Consider the following 16370-nt stretch of genomic DNA (forward strand, 5'->3'; position numbering starts at 1 on the left):
TTGGACTTATTATTCCACACGACTTGGGGGGGGGAAGTCTCACAATCATGATGGAAGGAAGGAGGAGCAAGTCACATCTTCCGTGGATGGCCACAGGCAAAGAGAGAGCTTGTGCAGAGAAACTCCGGTTTTCAAAGCCATCATATCTCATAAGACCCATTCACTATCACTAGAACAGCATGGGAAAGATCAGCCCGTATGATTCAATCATCTCCCACCAGGTCTGTCTCACAACATGTGGGAATTATGGGAGCTATGAGATGAGATTTGGGTGGGGACACAGAGCCAAATCATACCAGTTCTAATTGTAAAGAGAAGTTATTTTGGGATTGTTCAGATACACTGACTCTTTTTTTTTTTTTTTTTTTTAAGATGGAGTCTCGCTCTGTCACCCAGGCTGGAGTGCTCCCCCTTCCTTCCATCATGATTCTGAGACTGCCCCCCCCCAGTCATGTGGAATAATAAGTCCAATAAACCTCTTTCTTTTGTAAATTGCCCAGTCTTGGGTGTGTCTTTATCAACAGTGTGAAAACAGAATAATACGGTAAACTGGTACCAGTAGAGTTGGGTGTTGCTGAAAAGATACCTGAAAATGTGAAAACAATTTTGGAACGGTGTAACAGGCAGAGGTTGGAACAGTTTGGAGGGCTCAGAAGAAGGTAGAAAAATGTGGGAAAGTTTGGGACTTCCTAGAGACTTGTTGAATGGCTTTGACCAATTCTTCCTAGAGACTTGTTGAGTGGCACAATCTCGGCTCACTGCAAGCTCCACCTCCCAGGTTCATGCCATTCTCCTGTCTCAGCCTCCCGAGTAGTTGGGAATACAGGCACCCACCACCATGCCTGGCTAATTTTTTTGTATTTTTAGTAGAGATGGGGTTTCACCATGTTAGCCAGGATGGTCTCGATCTCCAGACCTCGTGATCCGCCTGCCTCAGTCTCCCAGAGTGCTGGGATTACAGGCGTGAGTCACCATGCCCGTCCTACACTGACTCTTTTATTCAGACACTAGGGCTGTTTTGTGGTCATTGAGTATCACTGTTTTCTTCAAATCTTCAAGCATGTCCTTCTTTTGGATTTTGGCCCATGAGTTGGGGATTTTACCTTTACCTATCATTTTTTTCTGATATTTATATTCTAGCTTTGATCTGAAGTGAGAAAAGCCATTCCCAAGATGGCTGGGTGGAAGAATCGGGAGTGATGCTCCAAGTGGCATAATCCCCTCCTGCCTTTTGATACTTCTTATATGGGATTTTTCCACCATTGCTCAAAACCAATGAACAATCACTTGCTACAAAACTAGTAAAGCAATCAATGACAGAATGGCCTGTTTTACACCACTCCTCTCCATAGACAGCCTGAGGTCAGAGGAAGGGAACACCATGGTCTCCGTGTGTAGGAATTGTGTTTGTACAAATTGCTCCACAGCAGGGACACTGTTTCCAGCAGCCACAGAGATGTTCAGAGAGCATTTTCTCAATTTTAGAAACCATTACTTTTATACGCATACTTGAATAATGCTGCTCTATTCTCTTCATTGTGAGATCCAAAGCTGCACTCATGTCTTCTCTGAGAAACTCAGTATCTTTTATCTCCTGGTGTTTAATCCTTGTCAAGTCTCTCTGTGAAAAGATCAAGTTATTCCCCAGGTGATCACAGAACAAATCCAACCATCCAGTGCTGCTCTTATCTTTACCTACTGATGTGAATTCATGAAGGGCAGAGAGGATGCTATTATTAATGTCAGCTAAACTTTTCTCAAAAAAATCTTCTTTTTTTTCCTGCATTGTCTAAACTGTATCTTTCTATTGATTTTGATGTAATTCCTTAAAAAGCTATTCTTATTATGAAAGTATTGCCAATAATGATCAAAGTTTTCTTCTTCTCCCAGAGAGATGAGAATGTGTTTCTCCAGGTTAGTCCTGTTTCCACTGAATGCAGGGCACGTAGCTCACATGCCCCCACAATTTTAATGGTTATTTTTTCCCCATATCATTGTAGAGACAGCAAGAATAAGCTTGTGCCACACAAAATCATAAGTGTTTTGCTGGCGGCTTCTTCTTGACAGGAAATCTTAAACCTCATGAAGAAATCATTTTTCTTGCTTTCTAGATAGCTTACAGGATCATTTGCTCTCTTGAATGCCCTGTGCATTTCTTTACAATTCTCTGTTGCTCATTAGAATAAACACAAACATAAGCTGATAATATATTTATTTTTAAATCTGTATCTTTCCTGAGTAGATGCAGATTTCACTTCTTCCTCTATTGTCTTTAGAATTTTCTGGAAATATTTTGGATTGTAATCACACTGTTTTTTCCAGATATTGTTAATAGTTTTATTAAATCTTGAAACAATGTGATCAGTAGTCATATTCACAAACTCTTTCTCAAAGATGATTAATGTCATTTACCTGTAATTTTTTTCTGACGATTAATGTCATTGAAAAAGAGATCATGAATATGACTACTGATCACATTGTTTCAAGATTAAGTTGGGGGGCGGAGCAAGATGGCCGAATAGGAACAGCTCCAGTCTCCAACTACCAGCGTGAGTGACACAGAAGACTGGTGATTTCTGCATTTTCAACTGAGGTACTGGGTTCATCTCACTAGGGAGTGCCAGACAATCGGTGCTGGTCAGCTGCTGCAGCCCAACCAGCAAGAGCTGAAGCAGGGCGAGGCATCCCTCAACTGGGAAGTGCAAGGGGGAAGGGAATCCCTTTTCCTAGCCAGGGGAACTGAGACACAAAACACCTGGAAAATCGGGTAACTCCCACCCCAATACTGAGCTTTAAGCAAACGGGCACACCAGGAGATTGTATCCCACACCTGGCCGGGAGGGTCCCACACCCACGGAGCCTCCCTCATTGCTAGCACAGCAGTCTGCGATCTAACCGCAAGGCAGCAGGCAGGCTGGGGGAGGAGCGCCCGCCATTGCTGAGGCTTAAGTAGGTAAACAAAGCCGCTGGGAAGCTCGAACTGGGTGGAGCTCACAGCAGCTCAAGGAAACCTGCCTGTCTCTGTAGACTCCACCTCTGGGGACAGGGCACAACTAAACAACAGCAAAAGCAGCAGAAACCTCTGCAGACCCAAACGACTCTGTCTGACAGCTTTGAAGAGAGCAGTGGATCTCCCAACACGGAGGTTGAGATCTGAGAAGGGACAGACTCCCTGCTTAAGTGGGTCCCTGACCCCTGAGTAGCCTAACTGGGAGACATCCCCCACTAGGGGCAGTCTGACACCCCACACCTCACAGGGTGGAGTACACCCCTGAGAGGAAGCTTCCAAAGCAAGAATGAGACAGGTACACTCGCTGTTCAGAAATATTCTATCTTCTGCAGCCTCTGCTGCTGATACCCAGGCAAACAGGGTCTGCAGTGGACCTCAAGCAATCTCCAACAGACCTACAGCTGAGGGTCCTGACTGTTAGAAGGAAAACTATCAAACAGGAAGGACACCTACACCAAAACCCCATCAGTACATCACCATCATCAAAGATCAGAGGCAGATAAAACCACAAAGATGGGGAAAAAGCAGGGCAGAAAAGCTGGAAATTCAAAAAATAAGAGCGCATCGCCCCCGGCAAAGGAGCGCAGCTCATGGCCAGCAACGGATCAAAGCTTGACGGAGAATGACTTTGACGAGATGAGAGAAGAAGGCTTCAGTCCATCAAATTTCTCAGAGCTAAAGGAGGAATTACATACCCAGCGCAAAGAAACTAAAAATCTTGAAAAAAAAGTGGAAGAATTGATGGCTAGAGTAATTAATGCAGAGAAGGTCATAAATGAAATGAAAGAGATGAAAACCATGACACGAGAAATACGTGACAAATGCACAAGCTTCAGTAACCGACTCGATCAACTGGAAGAAAGAGTATCTGCGATTGAGGATCAAATGAATGAAATGAAGCGAGAAGAGAAACCAAAAGAAAAAAGAGGAAAAAGAAATGAACAAAGCCTGCAAGAAGTATGGGATTATGTAAAAAGACCAAATCTACGTCTGATTGGGGTGCCTGAAAGTGAGGGGGAAAATGGAACCAAGTTGGAAAACACTCTTCAGGATATCATCCAGGAGAACTTCCCCAACTTAGTAGGGCAGGCCAACATTCAAATCCAGGAAATACAGAGAACGCCACAAAGATACTCCTCAAGAAGAGCAACTCCAAGACACATAATTGCCAGATTCACCAAAGTTGAAATGAAGGAAAAAATCTTAAGGGCAGCCAGAGAGAAAGGTCGGGTTACCCACAAAGGGAAGCCCATCAGACTAACAGATCTCTCGGCAGAAACTCTCCAAGCCAGAAGAGAGTGGGGGCCAATATTCAACATTCTTAAAGAAAAGAATTTTAAACCCAGAATTTCATATCCAGCCAAACTAAGTTTCATAAGTGAAGGAGAAATAAAATCCTTTACAGATAAGCAAATGCTTAGAGATTTTGTCACCACTAGGCCTGCCTTACAAGAGACCCTGAAGGAAGCACTAAACATGGAAAGGAACAACCGGTACCAGCCATTGCAAAAACATGCCAAAATGTAAAGACCATCGAGGCTAGGAAGAAACTGCATCAACTAACGAGCAAAATAACCAGTTAATATCATAATGGCAGGATCAAGTTCACACATAACAATATTAACCTTAAATGTAAATGGACTAAATGGTCCAATTAAAAGACACAGACTGGCAAACTGGATAAAGAGTCAAGACCCATCAGTCTGCTGTATTCAGAAGATCCATCTCACACGCAGAGACATACATAGGCTCAAAATAAAGGGATGGAGGAAGATTTACCAAGCCAATGGAGAACAAAAAAAAGCGAGGGTTGCAATACTAGTCTCTGATAAAACAGACTTTAAACCATCAAAGATCAAAAGAGACAAAGAAGGCCATTACATAATGGTAAAGGGATCAATTCAACAGGAAGAGCTAACTATCCTAAATATATATGCACCCAATACAGGAGCACCCAGATTCATAAAGCAAGTCCTTAGAGACTTACAAAGAGACTTAGATTCCCATACAATAATAATGGGAGACTTCAACACTCCACTGTCAACATTAGACAGATCAACGAGACAGAAAGTTAACAAGGATATCCAGGAATTGAACTCATCTCTGCAGCAAGCAGACCTAATAGACATCTATAGAACTCTCCACCCCAAATCAACAGAATATACATTCTTCTCAGCACCACATCGTACTTACTCCAAAATCAACCACGTAATTGGAAGTAAAGCACTCCTCAGCAAATGTAAAAGAACAGAAATTATAACACACTGTCTCTCAGACCACAGTGCAATCAAACTAGATCTCAGGACTAAGAAACTCAATCAAAACCGCTCAACTACATGGAAACTGAACAACCTGCTCCTGAATGACTACTGGGTACATAACGAAATGAAGGCAGAAATAAAGATGTTCTTTGAAACCAATGAGAACAAAGATACAACATACCAGAATCTCTGGGACACATTTAAAGCAGTGTGTAGAGGGAAATTTATAGCACTAAATGCCCACAAGAGAAACCTGGAAAGATCTAAAATTGACACTTTAACATCGCAATTAAAAGAATAGAGAAGCAAGAGCAAACACATTCAAAAGCTAGCAGAAGGCTAGAAATAACTAAGATCAGAGCAGAACTGAAGGAGATAGAGACACAAAAAACTCTCCAAAAAATCAATGAATCCAGGAGTTGGTTTTTTGAAAAGATCAACAAAATTGACAGACCACTAGCAAGACTAATAAAGAAGAAAAGAGAGAAGAATCAAATCGACGCAATTAAAAATGATAAAGGGGATATCACCACCGACCCCACAGAAATACAAACTACCATCAGAGAATACTATAAACACCTCTACGCAAATAAACTGGAAAATCTAGAAGAAATGGATAATTTCCTGGACACTTACACTCTTCCAAGACTAAACCAGGAAGAAGTTGAATCCCTGAATAGACCAATAGCAGGCTCTGAAATTGAGGCAATAATTAATAGCCTACCAACCAAAAAAAGTCCAGGACCAGATGGATTCACAGCTGAATTCTACCAGAGGTACAAGGAGGAGTTGGTACCATTCCTTCTGAAACTATTCCAATCAATAGAAAAAGAGGGAATCCTCTCTAACTCATTTTATGAGGCCAACATCATCCTGATACCAAAGCCTGGCAGAGACACAACAAAAAAAGAGAATTTTTGACCAATATCCCTGATGAACATCGATGCAAAAATCCTCAATAAAATACTGGCAAACCGGATTCAGCAACACATCAAAAAGCTTATCCACCATGATCAAGTGGGCTTCATCCCTGGGATGCAAGGCTGGTTCAACATTCGCAAATCAATAAACATAATCCAGCATATAAACAGAACCAAAGACAAGAACCACATGATTATCTCAATAGATGCAGAAAAGGCTTTTGACAAAATTCAACAGTGCTTCATGCTAAAAACGCTCAATAAATTTGGTATTGATGGAACGTACCTCAAAATCATAAGAGCTATTTATGACAAACCCACAGCCAATATCATACTGAATGGGCAAAAACTGGACAAATTCCCTTTGAAAACTGGCACAAGACAGGGACGCCCTCTCTCACCACTCCTATTCAACATAGTGTTGGATGTTCTGGCTAGGGCAATTAGGCAAGAGAAAGAAATCAAGGGTATTCAGTTAGGAAAAGAACAAGTCAAACTGTCCCTGTTTGCAGATGACATGATTGTATATTTAGAAAACCCCATTGTCCTAGCCCAAAATCTCCTTAAGCTGATAAGCAACTTCAGCAAAGTCTCAGGATACAAAATTAATGTGCAAAAATCACAAGCATTCTTATACAGCAGTAACAGACAAACAGAGAGCCAAATCAGGAATGAACTTCCATTCACAATTGCTTCAAAGAGAATAAAATACCTAAGAATCCAACTTACAAGGGATGTACAGGACCTCTTCAAGGAGAACTACAAACCACTGCTCAGTGAAATAAAAGAGGACACAAACAAATGGAAGAACATACCATGCTCATGGATAGGAAGAATCAATATCGTGAAAATGGCCATACTGCCCAAGGTAATTTATAGATTCAATGCCATCCCCATCAAGCTACCAATGAGTTTCTTCACAGAATTGGAAAAAACTGCTTTAAAGTTCATATGGAACCAAAAAAGAGCCCGCATCTCCAAGACAATCCTAAGTCAAAAGAACAAAGCTGGAGGCATCACGCTACCTGACTTCAAACTACACTACAAGGCTACAGTAACCAAAACAGCATGGTACTGGTACCAAAACAGAGATATAGACCAATGGAACAGAACAGAGTCCTCAGAAATAATACCACACATCTACAGCCATCTGATCTTTGACAAACCTGAGAGAAACAAGAAATGGGGAAAGGATTCCCTATTTAATAAATGGTGCTGGGAAAATTGGCTAGCCATAAGTAGAAAGCTGAAAATGGATCCTTTCCTTACTCCTTATATGAAAATTAATTCAAGATGGATTAGAGACTTAAATGTTAGACCTAATACCATAAAAACCCTAGAGGAAAACCTAGGTAGTACCATTCAGGACATAGGCATGGGCAAAGACTTCATGTCTAAAACACCAAAAGCAACGGCAGCAAATGCCAAAATTGACAAATGGGATCTCATTAAACTAAAGAGCTTCTGCACAGCAAAAGAAACTCCCATCAGAGTGAACATGCAACCTACAGAATGGGAGAAAATTTTTGCAATCTACTCATCTGACAAAGGGCTAATATCCAGAACCTACAAAGAACTCAAACAAATTTACAAGAAAAAAACAAACAACCCCATCAAAAAGTGGGCAAAGGATATGAACAGACATTTCTCAAAAGAAGACATTCAGACAGCCAACAGACACATGAAAAAATGCTCATCATCACTGGCCATCAGAGAAATGCGAATCAAAACCACAATGAGATACCATCTCACACCAGTTAGAATGGTGATCATTAAAAAGTCAGGAAACAACAGGTCCTGGAGAGGATGTGGAGAAATAGGAACACTTTTACACTGTTGGTGGGATTGTAAACTAGTTCAACCATTATGGAAAACAGTATGGCGATTCCTCAAGGATCTAGAACTAGTTGTACCATATGACCCAGCCATCCCATTACTGGGTATATACCCAAAGGATTATAAATTATGCTGCTATAAAGACACATGCACTCGTATGTTTATTACAGCACTATTCACAATAGCAAAGACTTGGAATCAACCCAAATGTCCATCAGTGACAGATTGGATCAAGAAAATGTGGCACATATACACCATGGAATACTATGCAGCCATCAAAAAGGATGAGTTTGTGTCCTTTGTAGGGACATGGATGCATCTGGAAACCATCATTCTTAGCAATCTATCACAAGAACAGAAAACCAAACACCGCATTTTCTCACTCATAGGTGGGAACTGAACAAGGAGATCACTTGGACTCGGGAAGGGGAACATCACACACAGGGGCCTGTCATGGGGAGGAGGGAGGGGGGAGGGATTGCATTGGGAGTTATACCTGATGTAAATGACAAGTTAATGGGTGCAGCACACCAACATGGCACAAGTATACATATGTAACAAACCTGCACGTTATGCACATGTACCCTACAACTTAAAGTATAATAATAATAAATAAATTTAAAAAATAAAAATAAAAATAAATAAATAAATTTTTTAAAAAGCATTATAATAATTATTATAAATTATTTTATTATTTATTAGTACTTTGATTTACTCTGTTCAACGGTTAATGTATACTTTCAATATCATCAGATCATACTGCAGCTCTGGGAAGTGTTCCTCTATTGTTTCTTTGATCATTTTTCTCCTCTATTCTTTCTAATCTCTCCTTCTCAAAATTATGTTAGAGTCAGTTAGCACTGGCAGCACTTCTGGATCTATGTTCCATGTCTCTTTAGAGCTCACCCTTTTTCCATTTCTTTATCCTTTGAGGTTAAATTCTGAAACAACCCTCAGTTGAACGTTCTAGCATAGCAGTACAGTCTTCAGGTGTGTTCATGCAAACATTCAGTCAGAAAGAATACTTTAGTTGGAAACCAGGATCCAAAAACTCTGAAATGAGTTGTTTCTATATCCAGGCCATCCAAAATGGCAAAATTAATTTTTTACACTCCCACATTTTCTCCACTGAAATTGTCTCTAGGATAGTGTTTTTTTCTTCTCTCTGTTTCTTTTTTTTTTTTTTTTTTTTTTTTTTTTTGAGACAGAGTCTCACTCTGTTGCCCAGGCTAGAGTGCCATGGTGTGATCTCTGCTCACTGCAACCTCCGCCTCCTGGGTTCAAGTGATTCTCCTGCCTCAGCCTCCCAAGTTGCTGGGATTACAGGTGCCCACCACCACACCCAGCTAATTTTTGTATTTTTAGTAGAGACGGGGTTTCACCATGTTGGCCAGGCTGGTCTCGAACTCTGGACCTCAGGTGATCCACCCGCCTCAGTCTCTCAAAGTGCTGGGATTACAGACATGAGCCACCATGCCCAGCCAAGATAGTGTTTTTTCAAAATGGGATTGAATACTTAACATTTGGAAGCATGTATTAAATGAAGTTTGGAGTGTTTTAGAAAATGATAGTTTCTGAACAATAACTAGGCTTCACATGTCAAAACTTCTGTGACTGGGACTGGGAATTTTTTAATGTCCCCAGCTGATTTTGTTTAAATAAAGATTTGAGAACTGATTTGAAATATTAACTCATACTTCTTACTCTAAATTAGCTTAAAACCAAGCCTGTTTGATGCACCAATATGTCAGGTAAATCAGGCATAGAAGTCAAGACATTAAAAGCCTTCACACCTCCACTAGTTTGCTGCAGCATTTTCCTTTCCTTGAATGAATTCCTGCCTTCTCTGAATCTATATCCACAATAGACCAAAGCTGTATTATTGGATAGGAGGAAAAATTATTGTCCAAATTGTTGTCTAAATTTTTCCAGCATCCAAAAGTATGGGTAAATAATCTACCTCTAGCACACAAGTCCTTCTTTGTGGGTAACAGTAGAGCTGACATCAACTAAGGTAGATTTTCCTCCTCCTCTTCCATCTTCCCATCACTCACATACCTACTTCTTTCTCATTTGCATGACCCTAGCACCTGTTCTGAGGCATACAAGGCTACAAAGAAGGACTTGTTACCTTTGGAGACTATTAGAACAAGTTCCTAATACAAAAGACTCAGATATGCACACCATTTTATAGGTGTATATTTTAGACAGTAAGTCCGTGAAATGAGAAAACATGATCTTGAAAAATATGTAATTCTGTTACTTGTTATTACATCCTTCCTGGAACCGAAAAAGTTGACTTTTCATGTAACTGCAAAGGATTTCCTCCCAGATACTCTGGACAAAGGAACGGATTCCTTCTTCATTCCCTAACTACAAAGATAATTACCTTCTGAAAAAAAAAAAAATACCAAAGTGTGTTCTGAAACTACCTACACCTAGTCAATGCTTTTGCATTAATCCTCAGTAAAGATCAATTTAGTAAGCTTCATAACTACTAGGGACTCAGTCTTTGGTGAGAACTAAATATATGAATTAATTTCCACGTTGCTCTAGAGAAAGATATCTTTTTCTGGAGTTTTACTTGTTCCTTAACTAATTTGGTTGAAGGATATCTTTCTCTAGAGCAATGTGGAAATTAATTCATATATTTAGATATTAATTCATATATTAATTCATATATTTAGATATATTTAGTTCAAAGGTGAAATCTTTTTCTGTTTTGCCTGATGATCAAAAGTGATATCCTGGCTGGGCACGGTGGCTCATGCCTGTAATCTCAGTCCTTTGGGAGGACAAGGTGGGTGGGTCACCTGAGGTCAGGAGTTCAAGACCAGCCTGGCCAACATGGTGAAACCCCATCTCTACTAAAAATACAAAAAATTAGCTGAGCATGGTTGTGCGTACCTGTAGTTCCAGCTACTTGAGAGGCTGAGGCAGGAGAATCGCTTGAACCCGGGAGACGGAGGTTGCAGTGAGCCAAGATCATGCCATTGCACTCCAGCCTTGGTGACAAGAGTGAAACTCCATCTCAAAAACAAAACAAAACAAAAAAAGTCGTGTCCTTTAGGATACAAACTGATGTTCCCAAGTTACTAATGGATCATATCAAAAGTCTGTCAGCTCCCATCAGGGAAAGTCATCTTGAAAACTCCCTTCCGACCCATTTCACTCTTACACATTGCCTCGCAGAGCTTACTCATGCAGAGTGCAGAGTGAGGAGAGTCTGATGGTGTAGTGGGACCTACATTGACTCCCCACCTCCTAGAGCCACACAATGTTTGTCCAAATATGCACCAGATTGTCCAGTAGAGACAATTATCATTGAAACTTCTTCCTGCCTCCCTACATGTCCTGGTCTATCCTCTTGAAATGACAACTCTGAGAATTCTAGCTTAATAGAAACCTTAGAAGGAAATAGCAACTACAGTTTGTATCCCATTTTTTGGTTCCCTCCTAACCTATTTGGTGGCCAATGGCTATAGGATTTCAAAGGCTAGAGAGTCCCTAGGTCACAACCTCCATCTCCTTGAGGAAAGAATGCCCCTTCTTGGTGAAAAGAACAAAACAAAACAAAATCCAGGACTTGCTAAAAACATTAGCAGAAAAGAGACACAGCATCTCCTGTTACCTTCAGTCTACACCAAAATAATGATAGTCAGTCTCCACATTAAAGCAATTCCCACGCCCGATATTTCTTATTAACTCATAGTAGAAATACCAGAAGATGGGAAGATTCTTCTGAAAGTTACCCAACAGAATCAGATTCCCTGGCTGCAGCTGTGGTATGTAGCTTCCAGTTACAGTACAAAGGAAAAAGGCTTGGCCTTAATTCAGGCCCTGTGTCTTGATCATTACTTTCTTTTTCAATGTCACCTTTCGTATCTTCATCGTAACTTGACAGAGTAATACAAAAGATTGTATTAATGCTCCCTCTAGTAGCTGATCTGCCATTCTACTTTAAATCTTTGTAGTCACCTGGAGATTGGAGAGAGACCTCTCTATCTGAGGAGCTTCTCTATTTCCTATGTTTCTGTCCCCAGTCCTATAGGATTCTCTGGTCCTTGGGCCTTTTCATCCTATTCAAGCAGCCTAACTTTTTTTCTACTATACCTGCTAGCTTCTTAGTTACTTCAGTTCCTTGACCAATCTTTTTTTTTTTTTTTTTTTTTTTTTTTTGAGACTGAGTCTCGCTCTGTTGCCCAGGCTGCTTTGCAGTGGTACAATCTCAGCTCACCGCAACCTCCGCCCCTTGGGTTCAAGCAATTCTCATGTCTCAGCCTCCCAAGTAGCTGAGGTTACAGATGCCCGCCACCACCCCCAGCTAATTTTTTGTATTTTTAGTAGAAATGGTGTTTCACCATGTTGGCCAGGCTGGTTTCGAACTGCTGGCCTCAAGTGATCCTCCCGCCTCAGCCTCCCAATGTGCTGGGATTACAGGTGTGGGCCACCATGCCCAGCAAACTTTGACCAAACTTAGCCAGGAATCATCCCAACAATTTTGCCTTCATCAGATAGAAAGAGATGAAAGCACCAAATGAATTCTATGTCCTGAATAGCCCAGCTACAATTGCTAAGCCTCCTAATCTTCAATTTCTTTCTGCCCACTCGACATGAAATTAGGTGTATAGAGAATATCTTAAAGGTTATCGATATCCCCAAATAACAGCCATACCTTCCTGTTTCCATAAGATACACTCCCTAAGGCTACACTTCTCTCTGTTTCTCTTTGTGTTTTAACTTATCACAGTGAAAAATTCCTGAAACCCAATATAAACATGTATTCATTATAAATTCTCTGGGTTAGCTCTTCTAGGTCCTCAATCATGGCTCCTCTCTATATATTTCCATCAACTCTAAGAAATTCTGTAATCTCTAGGAGAATGAGATGCTCTCTTGGCTTGACAGTGGTAACCTCATTTAGGTCCTCCTTCTCTTCCATGAGAACTTATGTCTTTGAATCCCACATCCCACTGAGATGGACACTGTAGTTTCAGCAGGGATTTTCAAAAAATTAAAGTAATTTTTTGAAGTAATTAACATTTATTGAGCCCCTACTTTAGGTCAAACACTGGGATAAGCACTTTTTTTGTTTTGTTAGTTGGCAGACAGACAAGGTAGGCTCCATGATGCATGCCTTGTATAATGTCTCCTCTTCTTTTGAGTAATATGGCAGAGGTGAAGGGGTTTTTCAGAGGCAAGTAAAGTCCTAAACTGATTTTGAGTTAACCGAAAGGAAGATTATCTTGAGTAGGCCTGACTTAATCATGTAAAGCCCTTAAAAAAGAGACTGAGTCCTTCCTTAGGGCAGATACTTCTCTCTCCAGTTGCCTTGAAAGGTAAGCCGTCGTGTTGTGAGAGGAGCTATGGAGAGGGCTATGTAGTAAGAAACTATAGGCAGCCTCCAGGAGTTGAGAGCAGCCCTGGATGACAGCCAACAAGAAAATGGGAACCTCAGTCCAACAACCACAACGAATTGAATTCTGCCAACATATAAGCCTGGAAGTAGTTTTTCTCCAGTCAAGCCTCTGCATGAGAATACAGCTCAGTTGACACCTGGATTGCAGCCTTGTGAGACCCCAAGCAGAGGACTCAGCTAAGTCATGCCGGAGCCTCTGACAGTAACTATGATACAGATGTATTGTTTTAAGATACTAAGGTTGTGGTAATTTGTTACACAGCAATATAAAAATAATAGAGATTTCTAGTTTCTAGAAGTTGAGTGGTGCTATAACAAATACCTAAAAAACATGGAAACAGCTTTGGAATTGGGAAGTGGGAGCAGGCTAGAATAATTTTGAGTAACGTGATAGAAAAAGTCTAAATTTCCCTGGATGGACTATTAGTAGAGATCTAGAATTTAAGGATACTGCAGGGAAGGCTCAGAAGAAAGTAAAGAACATGCTATTGGAGTCAGGAGGAAAAGGATCCTTCTTATATAGTGGCAGAATGGCCTAGCAAAATTATGTCCTGGAGTTACATACAAATCAGAGCCTGTAAGTAACAAATTTGGTTATAAAGAGACTTCCAGGCAAAGTGTTGAAGATTTCTCCTGATTTTCTTCTTTCAGCTTGTAATAAAATGTGAGATGTGAAAGATAAATTTGAGAAAATAATTATTAGATAAAAAGAAACCAGAACTACATAATTTTTAAATTATCAGCCTCTCCAAAAGGCAAAACACACTACAATTAAGAGACTCCATCATGAATCTCTGCTGGGTATCACTGTATAATCCTTTGCTGAAAAATCAGAAATATAAAAAGTTTAGATTAATCAGGCACACAAAGTGCTCTTTTAAGAGAATCACTTTGCCTCCCAGACATCAATCAAACCAAAGTCCTCTAGTCGGAAGCTTCAGGACACTGTCCCTTCCCCTTCTCAGCAGAAGGCCGAAGTATGGAAGGGTTTAACTGAAAATGGTCTATAAATGTGGTTTTTTTCTAATAAACTCTGCTGTAATACATCAAAGACCCACACGTTCTTGAAAACTTAATTCAGCAGAAACACTGCAACTTAAACTGAAAGACAAAAAGAGTACAAAATGAAAGGAGGCTGCTATATGACTCCCCACAAAAAAAAATCCTAATAGCAGGAAGAAGGCTAATAAAACTACTCAGTTGTGAACACATGCTACCTTTCATGAAAAAGGAAGGATGACTCAGAGGGCAGAATTAAGAACCCAGAGAGTAAAACTATGAACCATAGAAAATTACATTCATATCTTGAAACGTAATGAAGGAACGCCAACTATAGCTTTCCCAGCTGGATTTCAAGACTATTATGAAAAGGTGACTCACTTTTAAACTTTTATTTTCCCCTTTTTTGAACTAAAGTGCCTATAGCTTTGATCCTATGTCTGTCCCATCATTGTATGTTAGGTATATGGGAGACAGATAACTTGGATCTTTAGTTTCACCAGTCTGTAGACATAGACCAACAGTTCCCCAGAAGGTATACTTAACAGATTACACCTAGGAGTTTAATCCATGCCTGGACTTAATTTAGATCATAAAATTTTGGAGGTCAAATAATTCATAGTGGGATGACACTCTCAGAACTGGGAAGGGTGTATTAGTCTGTTTTTACATTGCTCTAAAGAAATACCCACGACACGGTAATTTATACAGAAAAAGGGTTTAATTGACTCCAGAGTTCTGCATGGCTGGGGAAGCCTCAGGAAACTTACAATCATGGCAGAAGGGGAAACAGGCACGTCTTACATGGCAGCAGGAGGGAGAAAAACAGGGGAAACTGCCACTTATAAAACCATCAGATCTCATGAGAACTCACTCACAATCATGAGAACAGCATGAGGGAAACCACCTCCATGATCCAATCACCTCCCACCGGCTCCCTCCCTTGACAAGTGGGGATAGCAATTCAAGATGAGATTTGGTTGGGGACATAGAGCCAAACCAAATTTATCAAAGGGGATAAATTTATTTATGTGAGAGGGACATGAATCACTTGGGCCCAGAAAGTAGATTGTGGTAAGCAGATCTTAAGGTTCCCATGTCCTGGTGTCCACATATTTATGTAATTTTCTCCCTTGAGTCTAAGTGGGACCTGTGATTTGCTTTTAGCCAATAGAATATGGCAAAGATGATAGGATATAACTCCCATGATCATGTTACATTTTAGAAGCCACCATTCCAGCAGATGAGGACAAGAAGTTCTTCCATGCTGGCTTTGAAAAGGCAAGTCACCATATTTAGAGAAGGCCTATGGAGAAGAGCATGTGGCAAAGAACTATGGGCAGCCTCTGAGAGCTGAGAATGGCCTCTAGACAAGAAAGTAGGAACCTCAATCCTATAATTATAAGACGAATTCTGCCAACAACCTTAGAAAGCTTGGAGACAGATCTTTACCCAGCTGTCTTAGTCCATTTGTGCTGTTATAATAGAATACCTGAGACTGGGTAATTTATAAAGAATAGAAATTAATTTTCTTACAGTTTTGCAGGCTGGGAAGTCCAAGATAAAAGCACCAGCATCTGGCAATGGCCTTCTTGCAACATCCTCCAACAGAGAGGAACAACATGTCCTCACATGGCAGAGGAGCACTGAGGAAAAAGAGGACAAAATTAACTCTTTCATAAGAGCATTAACCCCACATATGAGGGCAGAGCCCTCACGACCCTTTTGCTTCCCAAAATTCTCATATTCTAATACCACCACAGTGGGAACCTAATTTCAACATGAGTTTTGGAGCAGACAAACATTCAAACCATAGCACCACTCAAACCTTTGATGAGACCACATCCTCAGCAAACACCTAGATTAAAATCTTGTGAGATCTTAGAGCAGAGAACGTAACTGCACTATGCCTGGACTTCTGACTT

General features: G+C 40.5%; 1 protein-coding gene and 1 pseudogene across 1 annotated transcript in view; one reads left to right on the forward strand and one right to left on the reverse strand.

Moving 5' to 3' along the window:
* Positions 1 to 996: 996 nt before the first annotated feature.
* On the reverse strand, positions 997 to 2408 carry LOC126936465 (interferon-induced very large GTPase 1-like; annotated as a pseudogene).
* An 89-nt stretch (positions 2409 to 2497) lies between these two features.
* The window catches only part of TAF10 (TATA-box binding protein associated factor 10), a 143139-nt gene continuing 129266 nt past the window's right edge, over positions 2498 to 16370 (forward strand). Inside the window, exon 1 of the mRNA XM_050756452.1 lies at positions 2498 to 2501. The gene's annotated coding sequence lies outside the window, so the exon portion shown is untranslated. The remainder of the gene's footprint in view (positions 2502 to 16370) is intronic.

This window comes from Macaca thibetana, chromosome 14 (assembly GCF_024542745.1).
Source record: "Macaca thibetana thibetana isolate TM-01 chromosome 14, ASM2454274v1, whole genome shotgun sequence".
NCBI lineage: Eukaryota > Metazoa > Chordata > Mammalia > Primates > Cercopithecidae > Macaca > Macaca thibetana.